Genomic DNA, 13,989 nt, shown 5'->3' with positions numbered 1-13,989 from the left:
TGATGTGATTCTGCAATCTGTGTATGGGGTGAAGGTGGGAGTTCATAACCCACTTGAATCAAAGTGTGGAATATGATATGTCAAGAAATTTGTAATGTTTTGAACAACCCACAATAAAAAATTAAAAAATAAAAAATAAAATAAATAAATAAAATAAAAATGCAGTCTTGAAGATAAAAAAAAAAAATTCAAGTTAGTTTGAAACAAAAAAAAAATGATCTGTGAATTAAAGAATGGCCTAAAGTAGCAAATGCAGGCAAAAATTGATCACTCCAACAAAGAGATAAGAGAGCAAATACAGGTAGCAAAAGATTATATCAAGAGAGAGACAGAGACTCTGAGAAAAAAACAGTCAGAAATTCTTGAAATGAAGGATACAATACATCAAATACAAAAACTCAATAGAAAGCATCACCAACAGACTAGATCACTTGGAAGAAAGAACCTCAGATAATGAAGACAAAGTATACAATCTGGAAAATAAAGTTGATCACCCAGTGAAGATAGTAAGAAACCATGAACAGAACATCCAAGAATTGTGGGACAGCATCAAAAGACCAAATCTGAGAGTTATTGGGGTAGAGGAAGGCACAGAGTTTCAAACCAAAGGAATGTACAATCTCTTCAATGAGATAATATCAAAAAATTTCCTAAGCATGAAGAATGAACTGGAAAACCAAATACAAGAGGCCTACAGAACACCAAATGTACAAAAATTACAACAGATCTACACCAAGGCACATGATAATGAAAATGCCTAGTATGCAGAATAAGGATAGAATCTTAAAAGCTGCAAGAGAGAGGAATCAGATCACATATAGGTTGAGACCAAATCGTATCTCAGCAGATTTTTCAACTCAGATCCTCAAAGCCAGGAGATCGGGGAACAACATATACCAAGCTCTGAAAGAAAATGGATGCCAACCAAGAATCTTATATCCAACAAAACTAAGCTTTAGATTTGATGATGAAATAAAAACCTTCCATGATAAACAAAAGTTAAAAGAATTTACAACTAGAAAGCCTACACAACAGAACATCTTCAGCAAAATATTCCATGAAGAGGAAATGAAAAACAATGATGAAAATCAGCAGAGGGAGGTATCAGATTAAAGGAAAATATTCAGAGGAGAAACCAAGTCACATTAAATACCAAAAATAAACAAAAATGGCTGGGAAAACAAATCATGTCTCAATAATAATTCTGAATGTTAATGGCCTAAACTCACCAATCATAAGACATAGATTGGATTAAAAAAAAAAAAGACTCAACAATATGCTGCCTCCAAGAGACTCATTTCATAGGAACAGACATCCACAGACTGAAGGTGAAAGGTCAGGAAAAATCATACCACTCATAAGGGCTGCAGAAACAAGCAGGGGTTTCCATACTCATATAAAATAAAGTAGACTTCAAGTTGAAGTTAATCAAAAGGGATAAAGAAGAACACTACATACTGCTCAAGGGAACCGTACACCAATAAAACTTAACAATTATATATGCCCCAAACAATGGAGCATCTATATTCATCAAACAAACTCTTCTCAAGTTAAAGAGTCAAATAGACCACACTACGATAATTTTGGGTGACTTAACACACCTCTTTCATCACTAGATAGATCTTCCAAACAAAAGCTGAACAAAGAAACTATAGAACTCAATAATACAATCAATAACTTAGACTTAACTGACATATCTAGAATACTTCATCCTTCAATGAAAGAATATACTTTCTTCTCAGCAGTATATGACTCCTTCTCTAAAACTGACCATATATTATGCCACAAAGCAACTCTTTGCAAATATAAAAAGGTAGATATACTACCTTGCATTCTATCAGATCATAATGGAATGAAATTAGAAACCAATGATAAAATAAGAAATAAGACACATCAAAGAAAGAAAACTTCAGACTAATATCTCTAGTGAACACAGATGCAAAAAAATCTCAATAAAATTCTGGCAAATCGAATACAAAAACATATCAAAAAGATCGTGCATTACGATTAAGTGGGATTCATCCCAGGGACTCAAGGTTCGTTCAACATATAGAAATCAATAAATGTAATTCATCACATCAATAGACTTAAAGATAAGAATCATCATCTCAATAGATACAGAAAAAGCATTTGACAAAATATAGCACCCCTTCATGTTCAAAACACTAGAAAAATTAGGGATAACAGGAAATATCTCAACATCATAAAGGCTATCTATGCTAAGCCCCAGGCCAACATCATTCTAAATGAAGAAAAATTGAAGGTATTCCGTCTAAAAACTGGAACAAGACAGGGATGCCCTCTTTCACCACTATTTCACTATTAAACATCGTTCTTGAAACACTGGCCAGAGCGATTAGACAGACGAAAGAAATTAAAGGGAAACACACAGAAAAAGAAGAACTCAATTTGCACTATTTGCTGATGACATTACTGTAAACCTAGAAGACCCTAAAAGTTCCACCAAGAAACTTATAGAACTAGTAAATGAATTCAGCAAAGTAGCAGGACTTTAATAAATAAATCAAATGCATTTCTGAATATCAGTGACAAATCTTTTGAAAGGGAAACAAAGAAAACTACCCCATTTACAATAGCCTCAAAAAAAAATCAACTAAATGAAAGAGGTGAAAGATCTATATAATGAAAATTACAGAATCCTAAAGAAAGATGTCAAAGAAGACCTTAGAAGATGGAAAGATCTACCTTGCTCTTGGATAGGCAGAATTAATATCATCAAAATGACCATACTACCAAAAGCATTATACAGATTTAATGCAATTCCAATCAAATTCCCAATGACATTCCTCATAGAAATAGAAAAAGCAGTCATGAAATTCATCCTGAAAAATAAGAGACCCAGAATAGCTAAAGGAATCCTTAGCAGGAAGAGTGAAGCAGGTGACATCACTATACCAGACCTCCAACTATACTACAGAGCAATAGTAACAAAAACAGCATGGTATTGGCATGAAAACAGATAGGTAGACCAACAATTCAGCATAAAGGACATAGAGACTAACCCATGAAATTACAATTATCTTATATTAGACAAAGGTGCCAAAAACATGCATTGGAGAAAAGATATAGCATCTTCAACAAATGGTGCTGGGAAAACTGGAAATCCATATGCAACAAAATGAAATTAAACACCTATCTCTCACCATGCACAAAAACTTAACTCAAAATGGACCAAGGACTTTGGAATAAAACCAGAGACCCTGTGTCTAACAGAAGAAAAAGTAGGCCCTAATCTCCATCATGTGGGATTAGGCCCCAATTTCCTTAATAAGACTCCTTTGGCACAAGAATTAAAATCGGGAATCAATAAATGGGATTGGTCTCAAACTAAAAAGTTTCTTCTCAGCAAAAGAAACAATCTTTGAGGTAAATAAAGAGCCTACATATTGGGAGCAAATCTTTACCCCTCACACATCCGATAGAGCACTAATCTCCAGGGTATATAAAGAACTCAAAAAGCTAAGAACACACACACACACACAAACACACAAATAAATAAATAAATAGGCCAAGGATCTGAACAGACACTTCTCAGAAGATGATATACAATCAACCAACAAATATATGAAAAAATAATCATCATCACTAGTAATTAGAGAAATACAAATCAAAACTACTCTAAGATTTCATCTCACTCCAGTCAGAATGGCAGCTATTATGAAGACAAACAACAAACAACAATAAGTGTTGGAGAGGATATGGGGAAAAAGGTACACTCATATATTGCTGGTGGGACTGCAAATTGGTGCAACCACTATGGCAGAGGGGTGGGAAGGGAAGGGAGGGAGCATGGGGTTAGAAATGATGGTGGAATATGAAGGAATTATTATTATCCAAAGTATACGTACGAAGACACAAATTGGTGTGAATACACTTTGTATACAACCAGAGACATGAAAAGCTGTGCTCTATATGTGTAATAAGAATTGTAATGCATTCAGCTGTGATATATAAATAAAAATAATTTAAAAAAGAATATAAGAAACAATAAATGTTGGCAAGGATGTGTGTGGGGGAGGCACACTCATACATTGCTAGTGGGACTGCAAATCGGTACAACCACTATGGAAAACAGTGGGAGATTGCTCAGAAAACTGGGAATGGAACCACCATTTGACCCAGCTATCCCACTCTTTGGTTTATACCCAAAGGACTTAAAATAAGCATACTACAGTTTTGTAGCCACATCAATGTTTATAGCAGCACAGTTCACAATAGCTAAACTATGGAACCAACCTAGGTATTTCTCAATAGATGAATGGACAATGAAAATGTGGTATATATACTCAATGGAATACCACTCAGCTTTAAAGAAGAGTGAAATATTGGCATTCACCAGTAAATGGATGGAGTTGGAGAATATCATGTTAAGCGAAATAAGCCAATCTCACAAAGCCAAAAGCCGAATGTTTTCTCTAATATGCGGATGCTAATTCACAATAAGGCGGTGGGGGTGGGGGCACTAGAGAAGAATAGCATTACCTTAGATTAGGTAGAAGAAAGTGATTTGAGGGAGGAGAGGGGATGTGGGAATAGGAAAGATAGTAGAATGAAACAGACATCATTACTTTATGTATGTGTGTGTGTGTGTGTGTGTGTGTATATATATATATAATATATATACACACACACACATGACTACATCACCAAAAAGATTCTGCAACATGCACACTCAGAAAAATGAGAAATTATACCCCATCTATGTATATCAAAGTGCATAAATGCATTCTACTTTCATGTGTAACTAATAAAAACAAATAAAAAATTAATTAAAAAATTTAAAAAATTAAAAAAGCCTATGAAAACATAACAAAATGTATTCATGTATTGAAATATCACATGGTATCCCATAAATATATACAGATTTTATGTATTGGCTAAAAAAAATGCAAATTGAATTTAAAAGCAGTTAAGTCTGGCTTACTTTGCAATAAAGTTATAGCAGCACAGGACCTACCAGTAAAATGTGAGTCCTAGTTTTCCTACAATAGGCCATCAGTGGGAATTTTCGACCTTCCTGGCCTCTGTCTATTGATAAAAATGGACATCTTGATGTAGTGACAACTAATGAGGCTCAACATTTCTGTACATTCTTTGACAATCAGCATTTTTAAATGACTGTTCAGATTTGACTAGTTTTTTTTTTTTTTTAAAAGAGCAATTTGAGGGAGGTTCTATATATCAGGTATACTGATCTTCTGTGGGAATAGGAATTATAGATTTACCCTGTTTCTGTCTTATATGCCCCAAGTTGTCTCTCCCAATTGATTGTGAAACTTTATTTGTCCCTTTCCATTTTGGTTGTTTTCCATGTCTTATGTAACCTTGAGGTTATATAAGTATTATGATGTCAACTCCATAATCATTTGACCATGTTGACAGTTTAAAATAAAAATACACGTTATGTGAATTTTTTTTTAAAGATATAGCCAGGTGCAGTGGGGCATACCTGTAATCCCAGTGGCTAAGGAGGCTGAGGCAGGAGGATCACAAATTTAAAGCCAGCCTCGACAATTTATCGAGGCCCTAAGCAACTTAGTGACATCCTGTCTCAAAATTTTAAAAGCATAAAAAGGGCTGGGGATGTGGCTCAGTAGTTAAGTGTCTCTGTGGGCAATTACTGGTACCAAAAATAAAATAAAATAAAGATATAATGTCTAGTTATGAATCATTTGAAGTCTACTTCTGATATCAGAGTATCACTGAGCTACCGAACATCATTAAATAAAAAAATACTAGTTTTCTTAAGCTTTGTTTCTAAATAGATTATCTATAAACAGATCTAACTAAAATCAACAAAGACAAATTTCCTCAAATTTCAGTTCTAATATTTCATAATAATCTGGACTCTCAGGAGTCCAGACTGCAGAACAAAGAACAATTAAGTGGGAAGTGGAACGTAAAAGCCTAGAGGATGTTTTAGGACTACACATTTAGATAAGTGAATCCATATTCCAAGCAAATAAAATTATGATAAATGTATTATATGTGGTCAAAATGCACCTTTAGCATCAAAGGTCCTTTTGGGATCAAAACAGTGTCCTTACCCTCGCGTACACTGAGTTGAGTAGCATGTCTACCCTGCAATGTCAACTTGATCTGTGCTCTAATGATTGTTTGCTGGAGCTTTTATAACCTAGCCAAGGACAAGGGAGAGGCAGTTGTCTGTCTTTGTGGGGTGACTGCTCCCTACCCCTATTTGCGTGTTGCAAACATAGCCAACTTCCTTTGTGAATGGATCATTTTCTAGAGGTCATTCTGACCATAATTTCAGACCCTCGCCACTATCCTGATGGTCCGTCTTAGGAAATTGGACCCAGTGGGAACGTTTTCTACCTCTGCTTAGTCTATGGGTCAGCATTTTCCTTTCCTTGTAGTTCTTAATTCCTGTAAGTGGCAATTATTTAAGACACAGTTAGAGAGGTGCAATCTACATTCATCCAATAAAACCTAAATATTAAAAAGGACAGGAAAATTCAGCATGGTTACTTAGGACAAATGGAACAGCATTTGGCATTTGAAAGGGACCAACGAAGTGGTACATGAGTAAATGGACAAAATTTAAAAAATGGTTGGAGGTAAAAAAAAAAAAAATTAAGAAGAACTAAAAGGGCATACTAAGTGTCAAAGAGACAGAGCATCTTCATTATAGAAGGTTAATCTCATGATCAGAGTCAAGAAATAGGTAGAAAGATCACTGTAATAAATACTATCTGGAAATACATCCAAAGGCAGTAGATATAGAATGTATAAATTTTAGATTTTTAACCAGCACATGATAAAAAACAGAGAAGTAAACTGGTCTAAACTATATAAACTTCTAGAGGCAACCTATTAATGGAAAAAGCATGATGCCTGGGAATGAAATCACTGTGTCTGGGGAAAACCTGTTAGGAAAATCACAAGCGCTGCACAGATGTGATGGACAAGGTCAGAGATCCTTAAAGAAGCCACAGGAGAAAGGAAGAATTCTGAATGTTATGTGTCCCCCTAATGCACATATGGCAAAACTACTGGAATGAGTAAAAAAGAGGTAATAAATTAGAATGACAACCTACTGGTGAAACAACTGCACAAGCCCTCAATGTGAGTGTTACACAGGTAACTATCACATCTGAGCTACGAGTGTTGTGCAATGTAGTGCACTTCCAGGTTTTGCAAGCATGATCTTTATTAAAGGTATCACCTTTTCCCTTAGAATACTGTTAAGAGCAGGTACATATGAGTGAAATTTTGGTGAATGATTCAAATGCATTACACAACTAAATCCAGTTACACAATTAAATTTTTTAAATACTGAGAATTTGATCTTCAATGTAATGGACTTCCTGTCTGTATACCACAGAAAGTATTGTGCAAACAAAATCCAACATGTGACATGTAAAAAATATGGTAGATGCATTTAAAACCTCTAATAGTTGAGTTTCATACATAAAACATTCCATTAGGACCAGTTTTTAAGATTTAAACTCTTATGATGACGAGAGTTCTTATCTTCATAATAAAGCACTTAGTTTGTATCCCTAAAAGTGGTTCCGTTTCTGTGACTGAACCCTGACTGGAAGACATTTTTGGATGGTGACTTTAAATCTGAATATCACACATTTCACTGTCAATGATATGTTGTAAAGCAGTAGCATAATAGTGGTTGCAAAGAAGACAAAAGTTTCTCACTGTATCACAGTCCCAGTAGTGTGAGTTAGTTACTTTGATTCATTTTCACCCCCACTGTTAAATCAGGAATAACAGTAGCATGGAGTGTTTCTGGGAATTAAATGAGATGAGACTTCTTCCTTGGTGCTCCATTTTTGCAAGTATGCCTCTAGAAAGTACCGTGGACTTTTTCCTCATAGACCCAATATAGCATTAGGCACTGACTTGTGTGACTGCTCAGCTAATGTCTGTTCCCTCTCAAGGCAAGGCCCACACTTTCTTGCTCATATCTGTGTCTTTGACACCTAATACAACACGGGAGAACACACTGTAGGTATGTGTTCTGCAACTATTTTTTAAATTCACAAAGTGAGTTATGTCAATCTCCAAAGACATTGTTAAGAACCAAATGTCTAACTGTTCAAAATCTGATGATATCCAGCATGTCTCAACACAAGAGCAGTTACAAATTCTCAAACAAAATTAATTTCTATTCACCTCAGAACTTTTGAAACATGTTTTTCAACATACAAAACAGTAGAATATAATCTCATGAAATCAGAGAAATTCATAAAATCTTTTTTCTCATAAAATTATCAATTCAGTTTTTCTTCATAAACTGATATAACAAAATATCTCAAATTAATAATCTGGAAATATTAAAGACAACTTAGATAACCTTACCTCTGAAGTTGGGGAGGAGGTCTCTTTCTGTTCTGCGTTTTAGATCATGGTGAGAGATTCAAAATTTAAAAACATACATCACAAAAATACTTTGTTTTGTGACATATAGGGTAAACCTTGCATCACTGAGATCATCATATCCAGATTTTCCAGAATTCTATGGTGTTGAGGTTTAAATAGAGACAACAAAGACAAGAATGCTACCTGCAGAGGGCTTTGCAATATGAGGAAACAGCCATTTACTTGAGAAAATCTATAGAAATTAGGAAATCTATTTTCTCAGGAGGTAGAGATTGTGGGGTAGGAATAATGGCCTTTGTTCTTCATTACAAGGCTCACTTAGAGGGGCACTAATGATAAGCATAAACATGCAGAATGGAGTACAATGAAATATAAACTATAAATACTCAGATAAAATGTCTTCACAAATTAGCATACTACACTTTAGCTCTGTTTCAAAATATTTGGGCCAAGCATTCAATTTTATCTGTACTATGATAATAAAATACTGTTTCCTACACTGAGTTAAAATGACTATGCATATTAATATAATAAGTGAGTATCTTGGCACCTTAATGCCTGGAAGATGAACACATTCAAACTGATCCTACCATAAATAATAAAAATACAGCCCTAAATTTCAAATGTCTGTCAATGTAAAAAAAGACATTAAAAATCTGATATGGTCAAACTGAACATAGAACATCTTTAAAATATCTAACTTATTTTCTTACACAGAGAAATTGGGGTGAAAAAAGGGAACATATGTTAAGTACTATAGAGTTATATTTGAAATAAAAATTACTTCATGAACTGAGTTCAGGCTCATGGTAAGAGATTCACAATCTAAAAGTATGTACCACAAAAATAGTTTTTTTTTTCATTATATACAGAGGGAAAAGGCTAGAAATATGAATAGAAATGATCAATCAGGAAAACACTGAAGTAAAAAAAAAAAAAAAAAAGACACCCAAAGTTTTACGTGGCCTCTTTCAAAGAGCTATACTGTATTGTTGCTCATCCTCTTTCAGCATTCCTCTGTGTGGCTGTACAACCAACTCTTCCACTCAACCCGTGGCACACTGTGTCGAACATGCAACCTCCTCTGCCTGATCAGTGCTCCCAGCCTTTCTCTGCTCCTCACCCCTGATTTCTCTGTTCTTACAAAATCAAGTACTCTTCAATTTGTCTTCATGCTCTTAAGATTGCTGTCTTGGTTTACTCTCGAGTTGTACAAGTTAGAGCTACATTAGCATCCCTGCAGCAAACACAATTTCCAACATACTTTTTAAATAGCAAGAGCACTTACAAGTTGAGGATCTACATGTGGTACCTACACTATCTAGTACTCGGTTTAAAGTGTAAAGTCTGCTCAGTCTAAGAAACAAGGTTAATCTAACAAAGCCTAATTTTACCAGTGGGTTATCTGTAAAATACCAAGGACCACAGTTCACTGTCAATTGAAGTCTTTATAAAAATGTAAATATATTTTGTAAGTATTTAGTTACTCATATAAAAAATGCTAAAGTATGGTACTTAACTACTCCAATACAACTATCACTAAGAGATAATAAGTGGGAAAGGTTGAGTTTAGTGCCTAAAGAATAAGAACTTAGGTGAAGCCAACTGCAATACCATCCGACAGAATCCTACAATGTCAAGAGGTTACTTGGCCACTCTCATGCCCCACACATTCCCGAAAGCCTACAGTCTACTTATGACAGACAGTCTTCTTTCCAATGAAGGGACAGGTGGGATAAACTTACTATATGAATATGCAATCATGCTGACAATCCAGTCACTGATGTTAGTATCAGTGGAATACTAAACATTGGCACTCAAGAGCACAACTACTGGCATGATTAGAAAGAATGTAGGAGCTGGGCAAATGGCCTCATCCACAATCCCAGTTGGGGAGAGGTTGAGGCAGGAGGAACATAGCCATGCTCAGCAACTTAGTGAGTCCCTGTGTCAAAATAAAACTAAAACAGGCTTGGAGTACAGCTCACTGGTAGACTACTCTGGAGTATTTCCCCAGTGCCCCCTATACCCCAAAAAAGAACACAGAAGAGACACAGTAATTTCAGTTACATATTTTATAAATTAAACACAGAGCACTTAAAATATGCCAGATACTATTTGGAGTACTTTACAAATATTATTGACTCACTTCAATACAACTAACACTAAAAGATTAGTTGACAGAAACTTTAATCCAAGATGCAAAAGGATCTATTTCATTACTTGAGATGTGGATTCTATTTAAAGCAATAGAATTCAAATTTGTTCCTGGTCAAGTTCTGGATGGAAACTCAAACTATAATTCATACTAATGGAAGGAAACTAGGCAAGAAGTATGAAAGAGATCCTGAAAGGTAGTTCCCTAAAAGAGCTCTCCTCCCAAAGAAAAAAAATCATATTCCATGCAAATTGAAATTAATCTATTCTACCTCCAAAGAAATCTTGCCTTTGCCTTTACAAACAGGAAATCACTTATGCTAAGTTTTTATTTTAAGCATGGAATGAAATTATGATTTTTCACAAGAAGAAAGAATGACTCCCTGCCAATCATACTGACATGCTATTCAACAAATGGCACTAATAGCTGTGACAAGAGTGAACATGTCTGAGCAGAGCTTTTTAAGAATAATCTAGACCAGCCATCAAAAACCACTGTTTTATCAAGTTGGGGCCTACGCCATATTCTGCTGCAGTAAAAGCTATTAGGTGATTCAAGTGATTACTTTACAATAATGGATTTTCATCTATTAAAAGAACTTATGTAAGTATTTCTAATCTTACTTTAAAAATGGAAACAACATGAAAGTAAGCATATTTATAAGTTCAAATATTCTGCTTATTTTTCCTCAATTTTGAAACTTTACTGAAATGACTTATATAATTCAGATGTATCACTTAACATCATTTGGTCTATTTACTTATACTCATGCTCAAGGCAATGAGAATAATTTTTGTATAATTCTTCCCATTTTCACTTTCCCCTTCCCAGTAGCATCCTTCCCTGAACAATTCCTCATCAGCCAGGAAGCCTGTTCAGTACCTGCTAAGACAGGCGAGTCTAGAACACTGACAAGAGCAATTGTTTCTGCTTCTGTAATTTTCAAAAGCTGTGATGAAATGCATATTATTCAGCCTTAAAGAGGAAGGAAACTCTGGCAAATGCCATGACATAGATGAGCCTTGAGGACATTATGCTAAATGCGACAAGATAGTCACAAAAGACAACTGTATGATTCCACTTGTACAAGAGGTAAAATAGTCTCTAGATTGCAGCATTTCTCTTGTGTTCAATTTAATCTCATGTTATTTTGTTCACCATGGCTGTAGAAGCAATAAGCCATATCATATATATGTGTGTGTATGTGTACATTCATATGCAGATATACAGATAGGTACCATATAACCTAAGGATGGGGTAGGCTATACTATCTAGGTTTGTGAAACTACACTCTATGTTCATACAATCACAAAATCACCTAATGACACATTTCTCAGAACACATCCACATTATGTGATGAATGAATACATAGCAAACAACAGTATGAAATAGGTGAGTACTGTTTGAAATGATGGCAAAGCTCACCTAAGAAGAATTGTATCATAAGCAAAAAACATTTTCTTATTCTTATAAAAAATTAAAACATAATAATCTCACAGGTCACTATATTCCTAGCACAATTTAGAAATCTCATTATTATTTGTCCATTGGATTTTATAAATGACATGGTAAGTGCCCCTCATCCAGTCGTTTAAGAGAGGAGGAAGACAGTGACCACGACAAATCAGACAATTTCTTTTTTTTTTAAATTTTTTTTTTAGTTGTCAATGGATCTTTATTTTATTTATTTATATGCTGTGCTGAGAATCTAACACAGGGCCTCATACATGCTAGCAAGTACTCTATCACTGAGCCACAACCCCAGCTCCTATTTTTTTAAACATTCTTTTAGTTGTCAATGGACCTTTACTTTTTTATTTTAAATTTAAAATTCATGTATGCTTACATTTAAAAAATTTCTATGGTAACAGAGGGTAAAGAATCAGATCTAAAGAAATGCTGACTTATTTTTAAGAAAAATGCAAAGTTAATTCAACAAATGTTGCTCAACAAAGACGACACCTATCTGTAGAAAGAAGAGCCCTGACTCATACTTCATGCTAAACAAAATACAACTCAAAATGGATCATGGACCTAAATGAAGAATGTAAAAGAATCAAGCTTCCAAAAGAAAAATAAGAGTTATTCTTTGTAACTTGAGTTAAGCAAGTAATTTTCTGATACCACATCAAAAGCAAAAATCATATAGAAAAAATTAATAAAAGGAACTAGTTTAAACTTTTGTTTGCAAAAGACACGACACTGTTGAGAAGAAAAAAGTTAGAAAATAATGGAAAATCATATTTCTGACAAAGGTCTTGTATAAAAAACATACAAAAGAAATACCCTGAACTCAACCCAAAGAAAAAAAGGAGAAACTACTTCAAGGTTTGTTTTTTTTTTAAACTCTGCAGGGGCCTGGGGTTTTCCCACCTCCCCATGGCACAGAGTGGAACACGTGTCTGCCATGACGGGTGCGAAACTACTTCAAAATATTCATCAAGGACATATCTAGGTGTGAATGGGCATGTGAATTGAAGCTCCACAACATAGTGATCAGTCACAAATAAATCAGAGCCATGAGGTACACTCAACGCCTAAAAGAACGTCTCAGGGGCTAGGGTTGTGGTTTAGGGGTAGAACACTTGCCTAGTACGTGTGAGGCACTGGGTTTGATTCTCAGCACCAAATAAAAATAAATAAATAGAATAAGGTAATCTACAACTACAATACAATAAGGTAGTCTACATCTACAACTAAAAAAAAAAAAAAAAAAAAAAAAGACTCAGAACATGAACCCGCAGTGCCAATTACTGTTGAAGATGTGGTGCTACGAGGCTGTCAAACACTGCTGGTGGTGCTACAAAATGCACAAACACCCAGGGAAATAGTTGGACAGTTAAGATATTAGTTGTCTCGTTTCTAGGTAACTTATATTTACACAGAAACCTATATGTGAATGTTTACAGCATCTCTATTCATAATTGCCAAAAGGAATAAATGACCTAGATGTGGCATTTCATTTGGTTTTGATTTGCGTTTTCCTAATGAGTCATGATGTTAATGATGCTGAGCATATTTCTATCTGTTTACTGGCCATCTGTAAATCTTCTTTGGGAGAAATGACTCTTCTAATCCTTTGTCCACTTTTATGAAGGTTATCTGCCTTGCCACTGTTGAGTGCCTTCTATATTCTGAATATAGGCCCTCATGAGCTAGATTTGTAAATGTTTTGTCCTATTTTATTGGTTTTCTTTTTATCTTCTTCTTTTATTTATTTATTTGTTTTGGTTGTAGATGGACACAATACCTTTGTTATTTTTTTTATTTATTAGGTGGTGCTGAGGATCGAACCCAGTGGCTTACACATTAGGCAAGTGCTCTACCACTGAGGTATAACCCTAGCCCCTCATTTTATCTTCCTGATGGTCTCTTTAAAGAACACACTTTTTTAGCTTTGATGAAGTTCAATTCATCTATATATATATATATATATATATATATATATATAT

The 13,989-nt window shown here is 34.7% G+C and overlaps 1 protein-coding gene across 5 annotated transcripts in view; it reads right to left on the bottom strand.

Annotated features, from left to right (window-relative positions):
- Nucleotides 1-13,989, bottom strand: part of Znf407 (zinc finger protein 407) — a 424,361-nt gene that overhangs the window by 113,577 nt on the left and 296,795 nt on the right. The gene's annotated exons all lie outside the window — the stretch shown is intronic.

This window comes from Marmota marmota, unplaced genomic scaffold (genome assembly GCF_001458135.2).
Source record: "Marmota marmota marmota unplaced genomic scaffold, marMar, whole genome shotgun sequence".
Lineage (NCBI taxonomy): Eukaryota > Metazoa > Chordata > Mammalia > Rodentia > Sciuridae > Marmota > Marmota marmota.
The sequence above is the reverse complement of the archived record's forward strand: the minus strand, read 5'-3'. Positions and strand labels throughout refer to the sequence as shown.